At 46.3% G+C, this 14742-nt stretch overlaps 1 protein-coding gene across 5 annotated transcripts in view; it reads left to right on the plus strand.

Annotated features, from left to right (window-relative positions):
* EPN3 (epsin 3) overlaps positions 1–14742 on the plus strand; it is a 50206-nt gene continuing 35464 nt past the window's right edge. For 3 of the 5 annotated variants that reach the window (XR_006102246.1, XM_042452805.1, XM_042452806.1), the window contains exon 1: positions 3–271. The gene's annotated coding sequence lies outside the window, so the exon portion shown is untranslated. Of the gene's footprint in view, positions 272–14742 lie in introns of all 5 variants that reach the window. The other 2 variants (XM_042452807.1, XM_042452808.1) reach the window with 2 other exon arrangements.

The raw sequence follows: 14742 nt of genomic DNA on the forward strand, positions 1-14742 counted from the left end.
GCTGGCTGGCTGGGGGAAAGAGCCGGGGGCTGCCTGGCCTGTCTGCGGCGATGCCCACTCCAGGGGCCGGAGGCTGGGATGCTGGGGGCTCCTCCTTCCCTCGGCCTGCCCTGGGGCTGCCTCCTCCTCCTCTTCTTCCTCTGGCTGCTGCTGCTGCTGTCACCTGCCTCCTCCTTGCGCCGCCGCCACCGCTCGCCTCCGCCTCCCGCCCGGCTTCCCTGGCAGCAGCAGCAGCAGCAGCAGCAGCAGCAGGGCTCCGGCCTCCAGCAAGGTATCTATCTGTGGTGGGCCTCTCTCTGGCTCTCAGAGGGGGCTTCTCTCTCTCTCTCTCTCTCTCTCTCTGTACGCCCACCCTCTTTCCCGTGGGGGGGGGGGTTGAGTCCCCTCTGTGTGTGCCTCGCTCTCTCTCTCTCTCTCTGTGTATAACCCTCTTTCCTGGATAGTCTCTCTCGCTCTCTCTGTACCTTCTTTCCCGTGTGTGCGCGCGTGGGCCTGTGTATGAGTATGTGGACCCTCTGACACGTGAGTGTGTGTGTGTGTGTGTGTGTGTGCACGAATACCCTCTTTCCCGTGTGTGTGTGGGGGGGTGTTTGAGTACACTCTGTCCCCTCTGGGTGTGAGTACGCTCTTTCCCGTATGTGTGTATGTTTGTGTGCCAATACCTTCCCCCCCTTATATGTGTGTAGAAACACTTGCACCCTCTTACCCGTGGGTGTGTGTGTGTGGAATGCCCTCTTTGCCGTTTTCGTCTGCCTGTGAGTTCCTCTTTCCAGTGTGCCTGTGTGTGAACACCCTCTTTCCCGTCTATGCGTGTGTGTGACTACTTGCACCCTCTTTCCCGTGTGTGTGTGTGTATGAATGATGCTCACCCTCTGACCCCTTCTTACCCCCGTGTCTGTGTGTGTTGGGGTTCCTCCCCCTGTCACCCCCTTCCCTCCCTCCAGGGTCTGGGTCTCTCCCGGGGTTTGTTGAGGGGACTTTCAGCAGCAGCAGCAGCAGCAGCAGGAGCCTTATGTAACGCAGCGCAGGAGCGGGGCTCTTCCGGGCAGAGAGAGGCTGAGGGGGGGAGCCGGCCTCCTCTTCTTCTTCCCTGAAGCCAGATGGCTAGGGACAGGGACAGGGACAGGGAGGGAGCCCCGAAGCCCTGGCCCCCCATCCCAAGCTCCCTTCCCAGGGGCTGAAGGTCTCCCCCTCCACCTGGCTCCCTGCCTGCCTCTAAACCAGGGACTGGGTGACTGCATAGAATAGATCCTTGCGTATATTTTCCTTCCTCTGGTCAGACTTTGGTTAGGCTGCATCCACATGCAGAAAGAACCCGCTTTGACGCCGCTTTCACTGCCCTTTGGGTTCCATGCTCTGGGAGCTCTCTCACAAGGTCAGAGGAGGCTCCATGAGGCCTCACAAAACGGCCCTTCCCTGAACTCCGCAGCGCAGAGGAGTCCTGGCAGTTCAAAGTGGATGCAGCCCTGGGGAACTCCACCTGCTAGAAAACAATGCAGTTTGACACAAACGCAAGGGCTGTCGCTCCCTCCTACGGAATCCAGGGATTTACAGCCTCCTCTGCCAAAAAGTGCCCATGCCTCATTGTGGTTGTTGTTGTTGTTGTTCTGTGCCTTCAAGCTGCTTCTGACTAATGACAGCCCTGAGGTGGCCCTACCATGGAGTTTTTGAGGCTGAGAGGGTGTGACTTGACCAAGGTCATCCAGCAGGTTTTCATGGCCAAGCCGAGAATCGCACCCTTATCTCCAGAGCCCTAGTCCAACGCTCAAAGCACTACATCATTCTGGCGCATGGTCCAAAATAACAAACCCCAGGATTCTGTAGGATGGAGTCGTGGCAGTTAAACAGGTGTCAAGGTGGATTATTTCTACAGTGTAGATGCCCCCTTCTAGACTGATCCTTCTCGCCTACTTCAGATCAAAGCAAGACTCCCAGGTCGGTTTTGTTGTTGTGCTGTTGCTGCTCTGTCTTGTTATTTTAGCTGGGGGCCCAGGTGCAAGACAGGTAGGAAGGGAACCGGAGAGAAAAGAGTTGCTTTTGTCAAGGAGTTTGTCACACTAGCGAGATGGAAAACAGGAGTTAAACAAGATTTAAAGCAAAGAAAACCCAGAAATGCCCAAAGTTTATCACACGACGTCGCACTTAACCTGAAATAATGCAAAGTTAATCCAAATGCAAAGCAGAGAAAACCAGCAGCTTTTTACTTTTGGAACAACCCGAAAGTAAAAAAGCTGCTGGTTTTCTCTGCTTTGTGTTTGGATTAACTTTGTGTTATTTCACTTGGGCAGTCCCCTAATGTGATAAACTCCCCAAATTTGCAAGTTTTGTTTAAATTCAAATGTACTTTAAATCTCGTTTAAGTCTCGTTTTCCTGCCATTTCCCCATGGGATCTCGCAAGTGTGATAAGGTCCATAGACTCTGAGGAATTTAGCACACTGGGGCTGACTTCATCATTAAAAAGAGATTAAAGCACATTTAAAGCATCCCACAAATGAAGCAGAAATGATGAGTAATTGTGCGAATGATTATCACACACAATTGCACAAATAAAGCAATATCGGAAATGCATTGTCACTGAAATCCCAAAAGTAAAACAATGTGCATTAATGAGACCACTTTAATGGCAGGTTTTGTGCAACGTTGTGTGAAATCATTATGCATAATTACCCAGTTTTCCCGGGATTTCCCCGGGATAAACCCCCAATCTCCTTCATGTGATAACTCATGTGAGAAGTGCTGCTAGGGTAGCTCTGTTGTTTTCTGGAAAAGGAGTTAGGAAGAAGAGTTAAGGGACAAAATGACGTCGAATGGGAACATCTCTGGCCAGTCTGCTCCAGACAGGGGAAATCCTCCCAAACTTGGCCCTGGGGCTCAAAGAGGCGGAAGTCCTACTAATCTGACTGTGGAAATGAAGGGGAGGAGGCTTAGAGTTTTGAGCTATTTGGAACTCCTAGCCCGACTGCAGTCCTTTGAGAGTGTTGGACCAGGACACTGGGAGGTCAGTGTTCGAATCCCCACTCAGCTATGGGTGACTTTGGTTAAGTCGCGGTCTCTCAGCCTCAGAGGAAGGGCATGGCAAACCTGTGACAGGTTCAAATTTCTTATTGTTGTGTGCCTTCAAGCTGTTTCCAACTTTTGGTGACCCTATCATGGGATTTTCTTAGCAAGATTTATTCAGAGGAGGTTTGCCATGGCCTTCCCCTGAGGCTGAGAGCATGTGACTTGCTTAAGTTCATAGGGGTTTCATAGCCAAGCTGGGAATCGAACCCTGGTCTCCAGAGACATAGTCCGACACTCAAACCACTACACTCTGCTGGTCCCAGGTCCACAGTAGGGTTGCCATAAGTCAGAAATGACTGGAAGGCATACAACAACAAGAAGCCTTTTGTCAGGGCCTTCCCTCCACTCCTTATGCCCATTTGCTTTCCCATATTTTTTTGCAAGTCAAGCAAAACAACTTTGCTTGCTGCTTTGGTATCTTTTACAGTGCGCAAGCCCTCCTCAAAAGATCCCTCCCCCAATGATCTTATACTGTATTTTCCCCTCAAAGGGAGGGAAAGAGAGAAGAGGTAAAGAGGGGGGATGCATGTGAGCAGATTTCATCTTCTTCTGTTGTACATATGTCCTTCCTTCCCACATTTAATATTTTTCTCCTGGTGACTGATCACTGGAGTTATGCCGTTAGGAAGTAAACAGCATTTCCTAACTGTCCCTGGAGATGTAGAGCTGTGAGACGCAGAAGGCATTTCCTATCAGAAATATTTATGGGTACAAATAGTCCACAAGTCCTAACCTCCAAGCCCTGTCAAGGACCAAAACAAAAAGTGCGAGGAGCTATGGGAAAAAGATGTATGCCTTTCCTGATTCTCTGTGGAGAGCAACCTTGAGCCACTGTATTGCTGCTACAGACTAACATTCTTGTGGCTCTTTTTTCCTGGTGTGTGTCAGGGCCTAAAAGGAACTTCTGGAAGCCTTCAGGAGGGTTGCTGGCTGCCTCTCACTCACATTCTCCCACAGCCTGCCTTCCCCACCTGCCAGCACTCTTAGTCAAGGTCACTGCAGCAATTTCGTATGTGCTGCTCAGTGCTGCTGTCTTATCTACCCCATGGTTTCTGTTTCCCTCTCTTTGTGTTCATGGGGATATTGTGTTCAATACAACTTACCGCTTTTAACAACCCTTGGCAACCTTCCAGGGGCAAGCACTCTCGCCTCTCTTCCCCACCTCCTCCCAGCAGTGCTGAAAAAAGATGTTCCAGAGCTGGCATTGGCCTCGAGGGCAACCTTTCTATGGGGAAATAAACACTGCACGCACACATGCATGCCAATCTCCGATCCATAATGTCTCAATGGATAAAAGGGTAATGCACAGTGGTTTAGCTACTGGAAGGGCAAAAAGAGGGCATGGCCTCCCAAGCAAGGATTGGTAAATTTTTCCTTCACTCCCCAGTTTTCTAGGATTGCAGTAACTTAAAACTTCAGTTGAACATTGAGAGATACGGTTTAGTCATTCAAAGAAAAGTAACAGCAAAGTTCCCCAGGGAATGGTAACACAGCAAATGTAAGAGTTCTAGGTGTGAATGTTTTTCCGTGCCACTTTCTGCAATGCTAAAAATTTAGGGACTGAAGGGAAATGTCAGGAACTCTTATTTTGGGGGATGGGGGGCAATGTCCTCATTTTGACGCCCCCACAGCTACATCCCTGATAAGGCGCATGTACTACTGGTGCTTCTTCAAGGGCTAAGCTTTGACCAATGCCACTCTGAGGCTGCATCCGCACTGCAGAAATAAACCAGTTTGATACCACTTGAACTGCCATGGCTCAATGCTATGGAATTCTGGGAACTGTAGTTTATTGTGACACCAGAGCTCTCTGACGGAGAAGGCTAAATGTCTCACAAAACTGCCGTTCCCAGAATTCCATAGCATTGAGCCATGGCAGTTCAAGTGGTGTCAAACTGGATTATTTCTGCAGTGCGGATGCAGCCCAAAACAGGTTTTGTAGCTAGAGCATGTGTGTCCTGCTAGGCCCTTCCTGCCAGCCCTCAAGAGATTTTCTTTCTACACATGCAGAATGAAAAGGCCTGGGGAGTATCTTAAGTGGTGCATTATTATTGCTCTGCCTTAATTAACTCATGGCTCCCTGCGTCTTGGGCTTGGAGCTCCTCCAGAGGAAGGCACCAGGTGTTTGCTAAAAAGGAATGTCCTGACCCAAGACATACAGGCAAGGGACATTTTCATCAGAGTAACATTGTCTTTCCTAGAGAAGGGAGGAGGAAGGGGAGAGGGAGGAGGAGGAGGCAAAGGAAGAAGTGTTTTCAGAAGGCAGAACTTTATCTACAACCTTGCAGAAGCCAGAAGGAGAATGCTGATCCCTGGAACTGGCTGGCACATGTTTTGCTGCCTTAGGCAAAATGCTGCTCTGCCCACCCAAGGCTGTTCCCACATGCCACCATGTTCTCTTCAGTCTGTGCCTCCTCCTCTGTCTCCCTCCTTGTACCTCTGGCCCACAGATTTATCTGTTACTTTTCCAGACTGCAATCTAGTAGCTAACGTGGTTTCTGAGACATCTCCAGCTTTTTTGCTTTCCCTTCACTGGTAGCCTTGAAGACTCATACTTAGGAACATAGAAAAGCTATCTTACTGGGTCATACCATTGTCCCATCTAGTCTGTTATTGTCAACTCTCCGGAGTTTCAGGCAGGATTCCTTCCTAACCCAATCTGGAGATCCCTGGTATTTCCTGGTAGCCTCCCATCCAAGTACTAACTAGTCCTGACTCTGCTTAGCTTTTAAAATCAGATGAAATGAGATGTGGGTGGGTGATGATGACATGGTACTGCTGTTCAGGGTGCCCTTCATTTATTTTCAGTGATGCGCACTAACATCACATATCACTGCATATGTGAATCACATATCCCTGCATACTCCCATCTGATCTCTTTGCATTGTCCTCATAATCATCCTTCTCCTTCCCACCTTGCTGATCTCCAAACAGGGAAGGGGTTTTTGTTGTAGGACATTGGGTTTGCATGGCCCTAAATTCAAAATTGACACTGCTGGTTTAAGAAAGGTGAGGGAACCATTTTCTGGAGTGCACTTGTCAGTCAGAGTAGACTTGGGATGAGATGAATGTTTGACTGTTGAAGAAACCCCGTCAAGTTTATACATCCTTTGTATTTGTGGTGATGCAGTGGGGGCCTGTGATGTAGTATTAAGGCCTTGGCACATCTTAGGCAGCACCTGTGCTGCAGAATTAATGCAATTTGACACCACTTTAACTGTCATGTCTCAATGCTGTGGAATTCTGGGATTTGTAGTTTTGTGAGTTATTTAGCCTTTTCTGTTAGAGAGATCTAGTACCACAATAAACTACAAATCCCAGGATTCCATAGGATGGAGCCATGACAATTAAAGCAGTGCCAAACTGCATTAATTTTGCAGTGTAGTAGCAGCCTTTGTCCAGCTTTGACTACAATTCCCTCCAGCCTTATCCAAAAGAATTAGGAGTCCAACAACATCAGAGGTGGGGTGACGTGAGGAACATGTTCTTCACCCTTGGAGCTGGCAGCACTGGGCTTAAACTGGATCAATTTGAGTTTGTAAATACCGATGAAGTGGACAAGCTTCTTGGAAGTGTAAGGAAGACAACTTGTCCCCTTGATCCTTGCTCATCATGGCTGACTGTTCAAGGAGGTGATGCAATAAAAACATGGCTACAGTTCATAATAAATGCTTCCTTCACGGAGGGAAAATTTCTGGAAAAACTTAAACAAGCAGTGGTTAAGCTGCTGTTGAAAAACCCTCCCTTGATCCCCTGATTCGAAATAATTACAGATCAGTCTCCCTCTTATCATTCTTGGGCAAAGTGATCGAGAGGCCAGTTGCCATCCAACTCTAAGCTGTCTTGGAGGAAGCTGATTATCTGGACCCATTTTAAACTGGCTTCAGAGCGGGACACAGAGTTGAGACTGCCTTGGTCACCTTAGTCGATGATCTCCATCTGGGCATTGACAGGGGAAGTGTGACCCTGCTGGTGCTTTTGGACATCTCAGCGGCCCTCGATACTATCAACCATGGTATTCTTCTGGAACGTCTGAGGGAGTTATGTATTGGGGGCACTGCGCTCCAGCGGCTCCGGTCCTACCTCACAGGCAGAATCCAGATGGTGATGCTGGGGGACATCTGCTCCTCTAAGAGAGAGCTGACATCTGGTGTCCCTCAGGGCGCCATTCTGTCCCCCATGCCATTTAACATTTACATGAAGCTGCTGGGAGAGATCATCTAGAGACATGGAGTGCAGTGTTATCAGTATGCTGATGACACCCAAATATGGTTCGCTATGTCTCCGACTACTGCAGTGACTAAAGATGGCATCTCTCTTCTGAATGAGTCGGTAATGGGCTGGATGAGGGAAAACAAACTCAGGCTGAATCCAGAGAAAACGGAGGTACTAACGATAGGAAGCCCAGTACTGGGGAAGGAAATTTGTCTACCAGTCCTGGACGGGGTCACACTTCCCCTAAAGGACAAAGTTCGCAGCTTGGGAGTATTCCTGGACTCGTCATTACAGTTGTCATCTCAAGTTGATTAGATGGCCAGGAGTGTTTGCTATCAACTTCGGTTGATACACCAGCTCTGCCCTTGCCTGGACCGAAAGGACCTTGAAGCTGAGGTACATGCACTGGTAACCTCTTGTTTAGATTTATGTAATGTGCTCTTCATAGGACTACCCTTGTGCCAAGTTCGGAAGCTTCAACTGGTTCAAAATATGGCAGCTAGACTGGTCACTGGTACTTCCAGATTTGGCCATATAACACCTGTATTAATATCACTCCACTGGCTGCCAATTAGCTTCTGGGCGCAGTACAAGGTGTTGGTTATTACTTTTAAAGCCCTACATGACTTGGGCCCGAGTTACTTGTGGGAATGCCTCTCCCAACACAATCCGCCCTGCACTCAGAACATCTGGGAAGAATTTATTGGAAACACAAACAACTAGATTGGTTACGACTTCCCAAAGAACTTTTAGTGCCATTGCCCCTAAACTGTGGAATGGCCTGCCGGAAGAGATCCGTCTTATTACCACCTTGGATGCTTTTAAGAAGGCAGTCAAGATGAAGCTCTTCCGGTGGGCCTAGCCATCTGAACTTGTTTAGGATATTCACCCATTAACCCTCGAGGATGATTCTGTGTAAAACTGCTGTATAACGATAAGTTATTTTAAGTGATATCACTATTGCTGACTTGATGTATTTATTGGAAATTGCTGTATTTTATTGTTTGTATTTGTATGTTTTATTGGGTTGTAACCCCACCTCGATCCATAGGGAGAGGCAGGGCAATATAAATTTAAAAAATATTATTTATTATTTATTAGAGATGGACAAATAATCTTACTTGGTATAAGACTTTTTCTTGTGTATAAAGTTCATCCTCCCTGTAGTTTTTGATAAACTGCTCACTCATGGCTTCCACTATATGGCTTTGCCTTTTCTGCACATGGTTGGTACAGGTATCTTAGCAGTATGTGCTATGGAAAGGGAATGCCATCCAAATAACCCAGTAGTGGTGAACAAACTGGGTTCCAGTGCAGGCAGCTTTGGTGTTTTTATCCAATAATTTCATTTTTTTTTTTTAGTAACTATGACAGTACTGTATGTGTTCTCTTCAAACCTCACCACCCCCACTACCTTTGATGCTATGCTTGGCTGCAGTTATTGTCTTGGGTGTGTAGCTCTGCTTGGATCTAAAAACAGTAAGTGGGTTGGATTGTGTACAGAAATCAATACAGGGAAATGTCTTGAGCGAAACACTGTGAGCTGTGAGCAGCTTCCAGATTTTCTGTCCTTGACTCATTTGTCAGTGATGCTTCCTGTCAGGTGGAGAAGGTTTGTGTCTCAACCCTTCCTTTGAACAGGGAAGGAGGTGTATGGCCAGGTCATACCTACTGCAAAGGGTGGAGCTGCCCCAGAGAGAATTAGGATAGGTGACTCATTTTGCTGGTTTGGGGAGTCACACATACTTCCCTGGTGTGTGTTTTATGACCATCTATTTCCCGACATGGAGAAAATTTAGTTTTGTAAGTAGAGGTTGAATTCTGAGTCATTTAAGAAGGTAAAGGATGAAATCAAGAAGATGAAGCAGCTGAATTTCAGGAAGACACCATCTCTGGGAGTTTGAGTTCATGAGGTAAACAAAGCTGAAGTCATCTTATCTCCCTTTCTCCAAAAGCAGAATTAAAAGAATAGTCTTCAGTTGCTTCCTTGGATCTCCTCACAAGTAACACTGAAGAGAGGTCACTAAATCTAATCTGTTTATTAGATTTGAAAGTCATGATGAGAGTCCAGACTTTTAAAATCCTTGACATTCCCTCAACTTTATATTTTGATGGCAGTATTATAAAAAGACTTATAGGGCCTGTACAGATGGGCCCTTTGCGGCACGCCCATGATGTGCTAGCATTGCCTCGGGGCGGCGCGTGCACACTCCCTGCAACCCTAGCACGTGATGAGGGCATCGCAGCTGCGCAGCACCACCCACACGGCACACACAGTTATGACGTTGCAGCTGTGCAGCATCCAAACAGCGCTGCGCAACTGTGACACCATCGGGACGTCTTTGTAGGTTTGCAGTGGCAAGCTGCGCCGCAAAAAGGAGCCACTTTTTAATGCTTCTTTGTTGCTGCGCAGCAGCATCACACAGTTTGGTTGCTGCGGCGCTGCTGCGGAGCAAAGAGAGGCGCCTTCGTGGCGCCTCTTTCTGGCGATCTGTACCCCACCATAGAAACATTTAGCTCACTACCTTCAAGGTTTAGTGACATAATGTGAGTGTTGATGGCTACTGCTGAAGTTTCACGAGTTCCCTTATTTCTAGAGAACTAAAGTTGTGAAGATGAGTCTCATGGGATGCTTTCATGGAAATGCCTCTTCAGTTGTTAGCATCCTTGGAACCAGGAGGGGAAATATCCTGCGATTAAGCTGGAGATTTTGCTTTGCCTTCCTGTGAGAATGACATAGCTTGGTCTGCTTGCTTGAGCCAGCTAGACATGAGTTACAGTATTTCTTGTCCTGAGGTTCAGTTGCTGTTGTGGTTATTAAAATTCCCTACTTTTCCTATGAAAATGTATCTTTACAATTAAATATATATCTGTATGTGCCTTCAAGTTACCTGTCGACATAAGGCGGCCCCATGAGTTTAGTAGAGTTTTCTTAGAAATACACAGTGATGGTTATGCCACTTCCTATGCTATGCCTACAGCATCTGGTATTCCTTGATGGTCTCTCATGTAAATACTATCCAGGGCTGACTACACTTAGATTTCAAGATCAGACAGGAGTTTAAAACAAATACAATGTTGTTGTTGTTGTTGTTGTTGTTGTTGTTGTTGTGTGCCTTCAAGTCATTTCCAAGACTTATGGCGACCCTAAATCCATAAGGCTTATCATGGGGTTTTCTTGGCAATATTTGTTCAGAGGAGGTTTGCCATTTTCCCTGAGGCTGAGAGCATGTGACTTGCCCAAGGTCACCCAGTGGGTTTTCATGGCTGAGTGGGGATTTGAAACCTGTTCTTCAGTGTTGTAGTCCCACAGTCAAACCATTACACCATGCTGGTTCTAGGGAGCCATAAAAACACCTAAAACCAATACCTTACCCCAGTAGGGATAATCAATTGGCATAAGGTTGATATTTAAAAACCAGTCCATTTTATCCTGTCAGATGCTTCCAGAAAGATTTCCTCAGCCTCCAGGCATTCTGTTGGGAGGAAGGGATTTCCAACTTAGCTTTTTTTTCCTGAGGAACCTCTGCCCTGTTGCAATGGAGTCTAAGAAAACTGCTAGCCAGCTCTCTTGGGCTCCATGCAAACTGTGAACAGACCTTTAAAAACCTATCCAACACTCTCCCTGGGACTGCATATTGAAGGAAAGAATTGACAGAAGTTGAAAAGTTATCCCTTGAGAAAGTGTCCTTGTCATTTCAAAACTTGTCACTGAAGGTGCCCTGGACAAAATTAATGATTTGGGATACCTACTCATCACAAGATAAAAACTACAGTGATCTGCAATCATGAAGCCACAGTCTCACAAACATCTCTACTGTGAAAAATGTGAGGTATATCTTGGCCTCAGTGGAAGACAAAGGTAAACCCCAAGAAACCTTAGAGTCACCATAAATTGGAAATAACTTGAAAGAATGCAGTAATAACAATAATGCTCAATAAAGGTATTGTGGATGGCCCAATAAAGGTGCTGCCACCCTAGTTTGCTGCACGAGGGAAGCGCAGCGGACAAACCGCGCAGCTCCCTCACGCAACAAAAAGAAGCCGCAAAAAGCAACTTCTTTCTGCAGCGCCATTATGACGCCGCAAGGCACCAATAGCGCACTTGTGGCATCATGAAGACACGAAGACGTGCGGATGTTAGACGTCCGTCACATCAAAATGGCGACACCCATGTGTATAGGGCGCCGCCATTTTTACGTCCCCGTCACGTGCAAGGGGCGTTTGAAAGCGTTGCCCCTTGCATGTGACGGGGGCGAGTCATAGCGCCCGTTTAAATAGTGCCATTGTTTGGATGTTATTGAACAATGCTCAATGTAGGTTGGTCGCACCAGGAACATTCACAGTGTTCTTTGCATGTAAATTGTCTACACCACAGTTGAACATGGTAGTGAGCCTTCGGCTGTCAACTTGGCAAGCTGAAGACTCTTTTGCCTAGAGGTAGCTCTCAGACACCACTCTGTGTCGGCTGAAAAGGTGTGTGAAGTGGGTGACTGGTCCTTTTTTTACAAGAGAAAGAACCGAGGAGTGCCATTCAAGGCAAGGGTGTTGTTTAGGTACACAGCTTGTGAATAGTAAGCAATAGTAGTGTATCCTTCCTTGAGGCTCATAGCAGCAGCACCTGGCATTCTTGGCACTTGCCATCACCCCAGCAGGCACTACTGTGGATGCCAGCCTGCCCTGCCTCCACTTTCAGAAGAAATTGTTCTGGCCTGGTATGGTGCCAGTATCTCCAAGCAGATGATGGAAGGTTTATGTGTACATAGCTTTCCGAATAGCCTTTGTGGTTATGACATCTGATCACCATGTGTGTACAGAACATCTAATAAGCATCAGGCCCTGTGTGTGTGTATGTATCGTGGCCACTTAACTGAGGCTCTGATCTTGATGTCGAGGAACTGAGATGGGGAAAGACAGAAATCAATCTGGGGTGCTAAGTCATAGGCAGTGGTAAGGTTTTCTCACTCAGATCACAATACAGCTTGAGTGGATTTCTTGCTGATTTGAAGGTCTATTGATTTCTATGGCATTCTACTGTGTATCAGTATGTGTGGACTGGGCCAGCAACCTTCTTTCTGAAGGAAGTAGGGAGAGATCACCATACCTTTCACTTTTTCATCCCTGACTTCTTTAAGGGCAATTCACACTTCAGCAAAAGAAAGGAATGAAGAAACTGAGGAGAAGTCACGGATAAGAATAAGGAATTTGATTCCTTTGTGAAGTGTGAATGAACTTCTCAGGGCCCAAGCAGACAGGCCAAAATAAAGCTGCTTCCAGTCACTTTGGAGGTATGGCGTGGGATGGGCGCGATAGGGCGCCCTCATCACATGCGAGGGGCGACGCTTCCAGATGCCCCTCGCCCCTCATACGTGACGAGGGCGTCAAAATGATGGCACCCTGTACAGATGGGTGCCACCATTTTGATGTGATGGATGCTTAGCATCCGCACATCATGGCGCCATAATGACATCGCAGAAATAACTTGCTTTTTGCGGGTTCTTTTGGCTGTGCAAGGAAACCACGTGGTTTGTCCGCTGCACCTTCCTCGTACAGCAAAACAAGGCATGGGCAGACCGCCCTTTTGGGGCAGTCTGTACCAGGCCTATGATATTCAAATGACACATGCATCTTAAGAGGCCAGAAGCTGCACCAAAGCTGCCTCTTAGGATGCATGCATCATTTAAACAGCACACTTCCAAAGTGACCTATAGCAGCTTTATTTTGGCCTGTTTGTTTGGGCCCTCATTGATTCAAGTGAATCAAATCACCAATGAAAATGTGCTGGCAGCTGAAAGGCTTAGTACAAGCTCACTCCTCCATTCATTTTCACAGTGCTACTGAATTTTAGATTGTCATCTTCTTTGCAAGGGATTATATTATTACAAAGTGTTTTAACCCTTATCCAAGCAGAGGGGAAGAAAAAGCTTGAATATCTTAAGGTGGGCTATTTTTTTAACCCCGGTGAGAATTTTGTTGGGGCAGACCAGTGCCCCATATTCATGGGAGTATTTTGGTGTGCAGGGCAAGGTTGTTCCAAACACCAATTACCAAGAAACATATGTTGACATGGTTTGGAACATTTGTTCTGAGTAGCTGTCAGCCTTCCTTTATCCCCCCCTCCCCCATATATATATATATATGCGCGACACAAATGCCATTGATTTGATAGGATCATTTGTGGTTGCAGTTGTGTTTTTGTCTTTAAAAAGAAAAGCCCCACACTGTACTCAGGAGGTAATAGAGATTGTTTATGCCTCTTCCGGTGGCCATGTCAAATAATGCCTACCTTAGGAGTCTGTTTCTGTGTAAATTCTGCAACAACATGTGATAAAAAAACATCCCAACAGCAGGCTGAAGGTTAAATCGCCTAATAATTCTAGCCTCCATAAATAAAATATGGTGGTATGGATTTATAGTAGCAATATCATTTTTATTCTGTTTTGTCAGCTTTTATCTGAAGGTTTTACATAACATTCTTGCTTTTGTGGTTTTAGATACATTTATTACTCAGCATGAGCCATTGCAAGAGAAATCTTGCAATTCTTTGCCTTAATATAGTTTTGGATATCTGTCTCTACTACTTCATTTTGTAAAACGTGGAGTGGAAAACCTTTTGGTTCTGATAAAGATGAAGTGGTGTATAATAACAAGAGGCCCCAGGGGTGGATTTGCATTTCTGTTTATATCAGAAGATGAATCCATTCTATTCAGTGGGCTCTGGATGAGCACTGCAGTGTTGGTGATAAGGCCCATTCACATCTCACGTGGAAAGAGATGCCTGCTTCTACATTCAGCTTGTCAAGATGAGGGTCATTATCTCCTAATGTTCCCCCATATCAAAACCTCTGGTGAAAGTTTGCCTCTCTCACCCTTCTTGCCCTTTAAAATGACCCACAAAATTAATTCTTAAAAGTTTTTTTAAAATCCTCTAAAAGTATTATTTCACTTCAGACCCTCTAAATCAGGGGTGGGCAAAGTGTAGCCTGTGGGCCACATACACACCGAGGCCATTTTTATGAACCTTCAGGGGTAAAAAGCAAACAAACCTTTTATGGTCCCAAATATCCTCTTGGACATAGAAGGCATTTTGTTGGGTTTTGGGAGGGAGCATTGGCCATTTTAAGGCCCACGAGAAGCTTTAAAAAAGAACTTAAAATGCCTAAAAACATGAGGAAAAAAGGTTCTTAAAAAGATGACAGGGTGTGGGGATGTTTGTGGTTAATATTTATTTGAGGAAGGGTGTTGTGGAGGAGGTGCAGCTCTCCAAAGCTTCCCATAGATGCCTACTTCTAGTACCACCTAACGTAGGCCAGGGAGCCTGTGGCCTTCCAGATGGTGTTGAATGCCATATATCTTCAACCCATGACAGTCTGATCAGTGATATGGGACTATGGGAAGAGTAGTTTAACAGCCTCTGGAGAGGCAAATGTTTTCCACTTGCGACCTAAAGATGACATCTCTAGTCC

This window comes from Sceloporus undulatus, chromosome 2 (assembly GCF_019175285.1).
Source record: "Sceloporus undulatus isolate JIND9_A2432 ecotype Alabama chromosome 2, SceUnd_v1.1, whole genome shotgun sequence".
NCBI lineage: Eukaryota > Metazoa > Chordata > Lepidosauria > Squamata > Phrynosomatidae > Sceloporus > Sceloporus undulatus.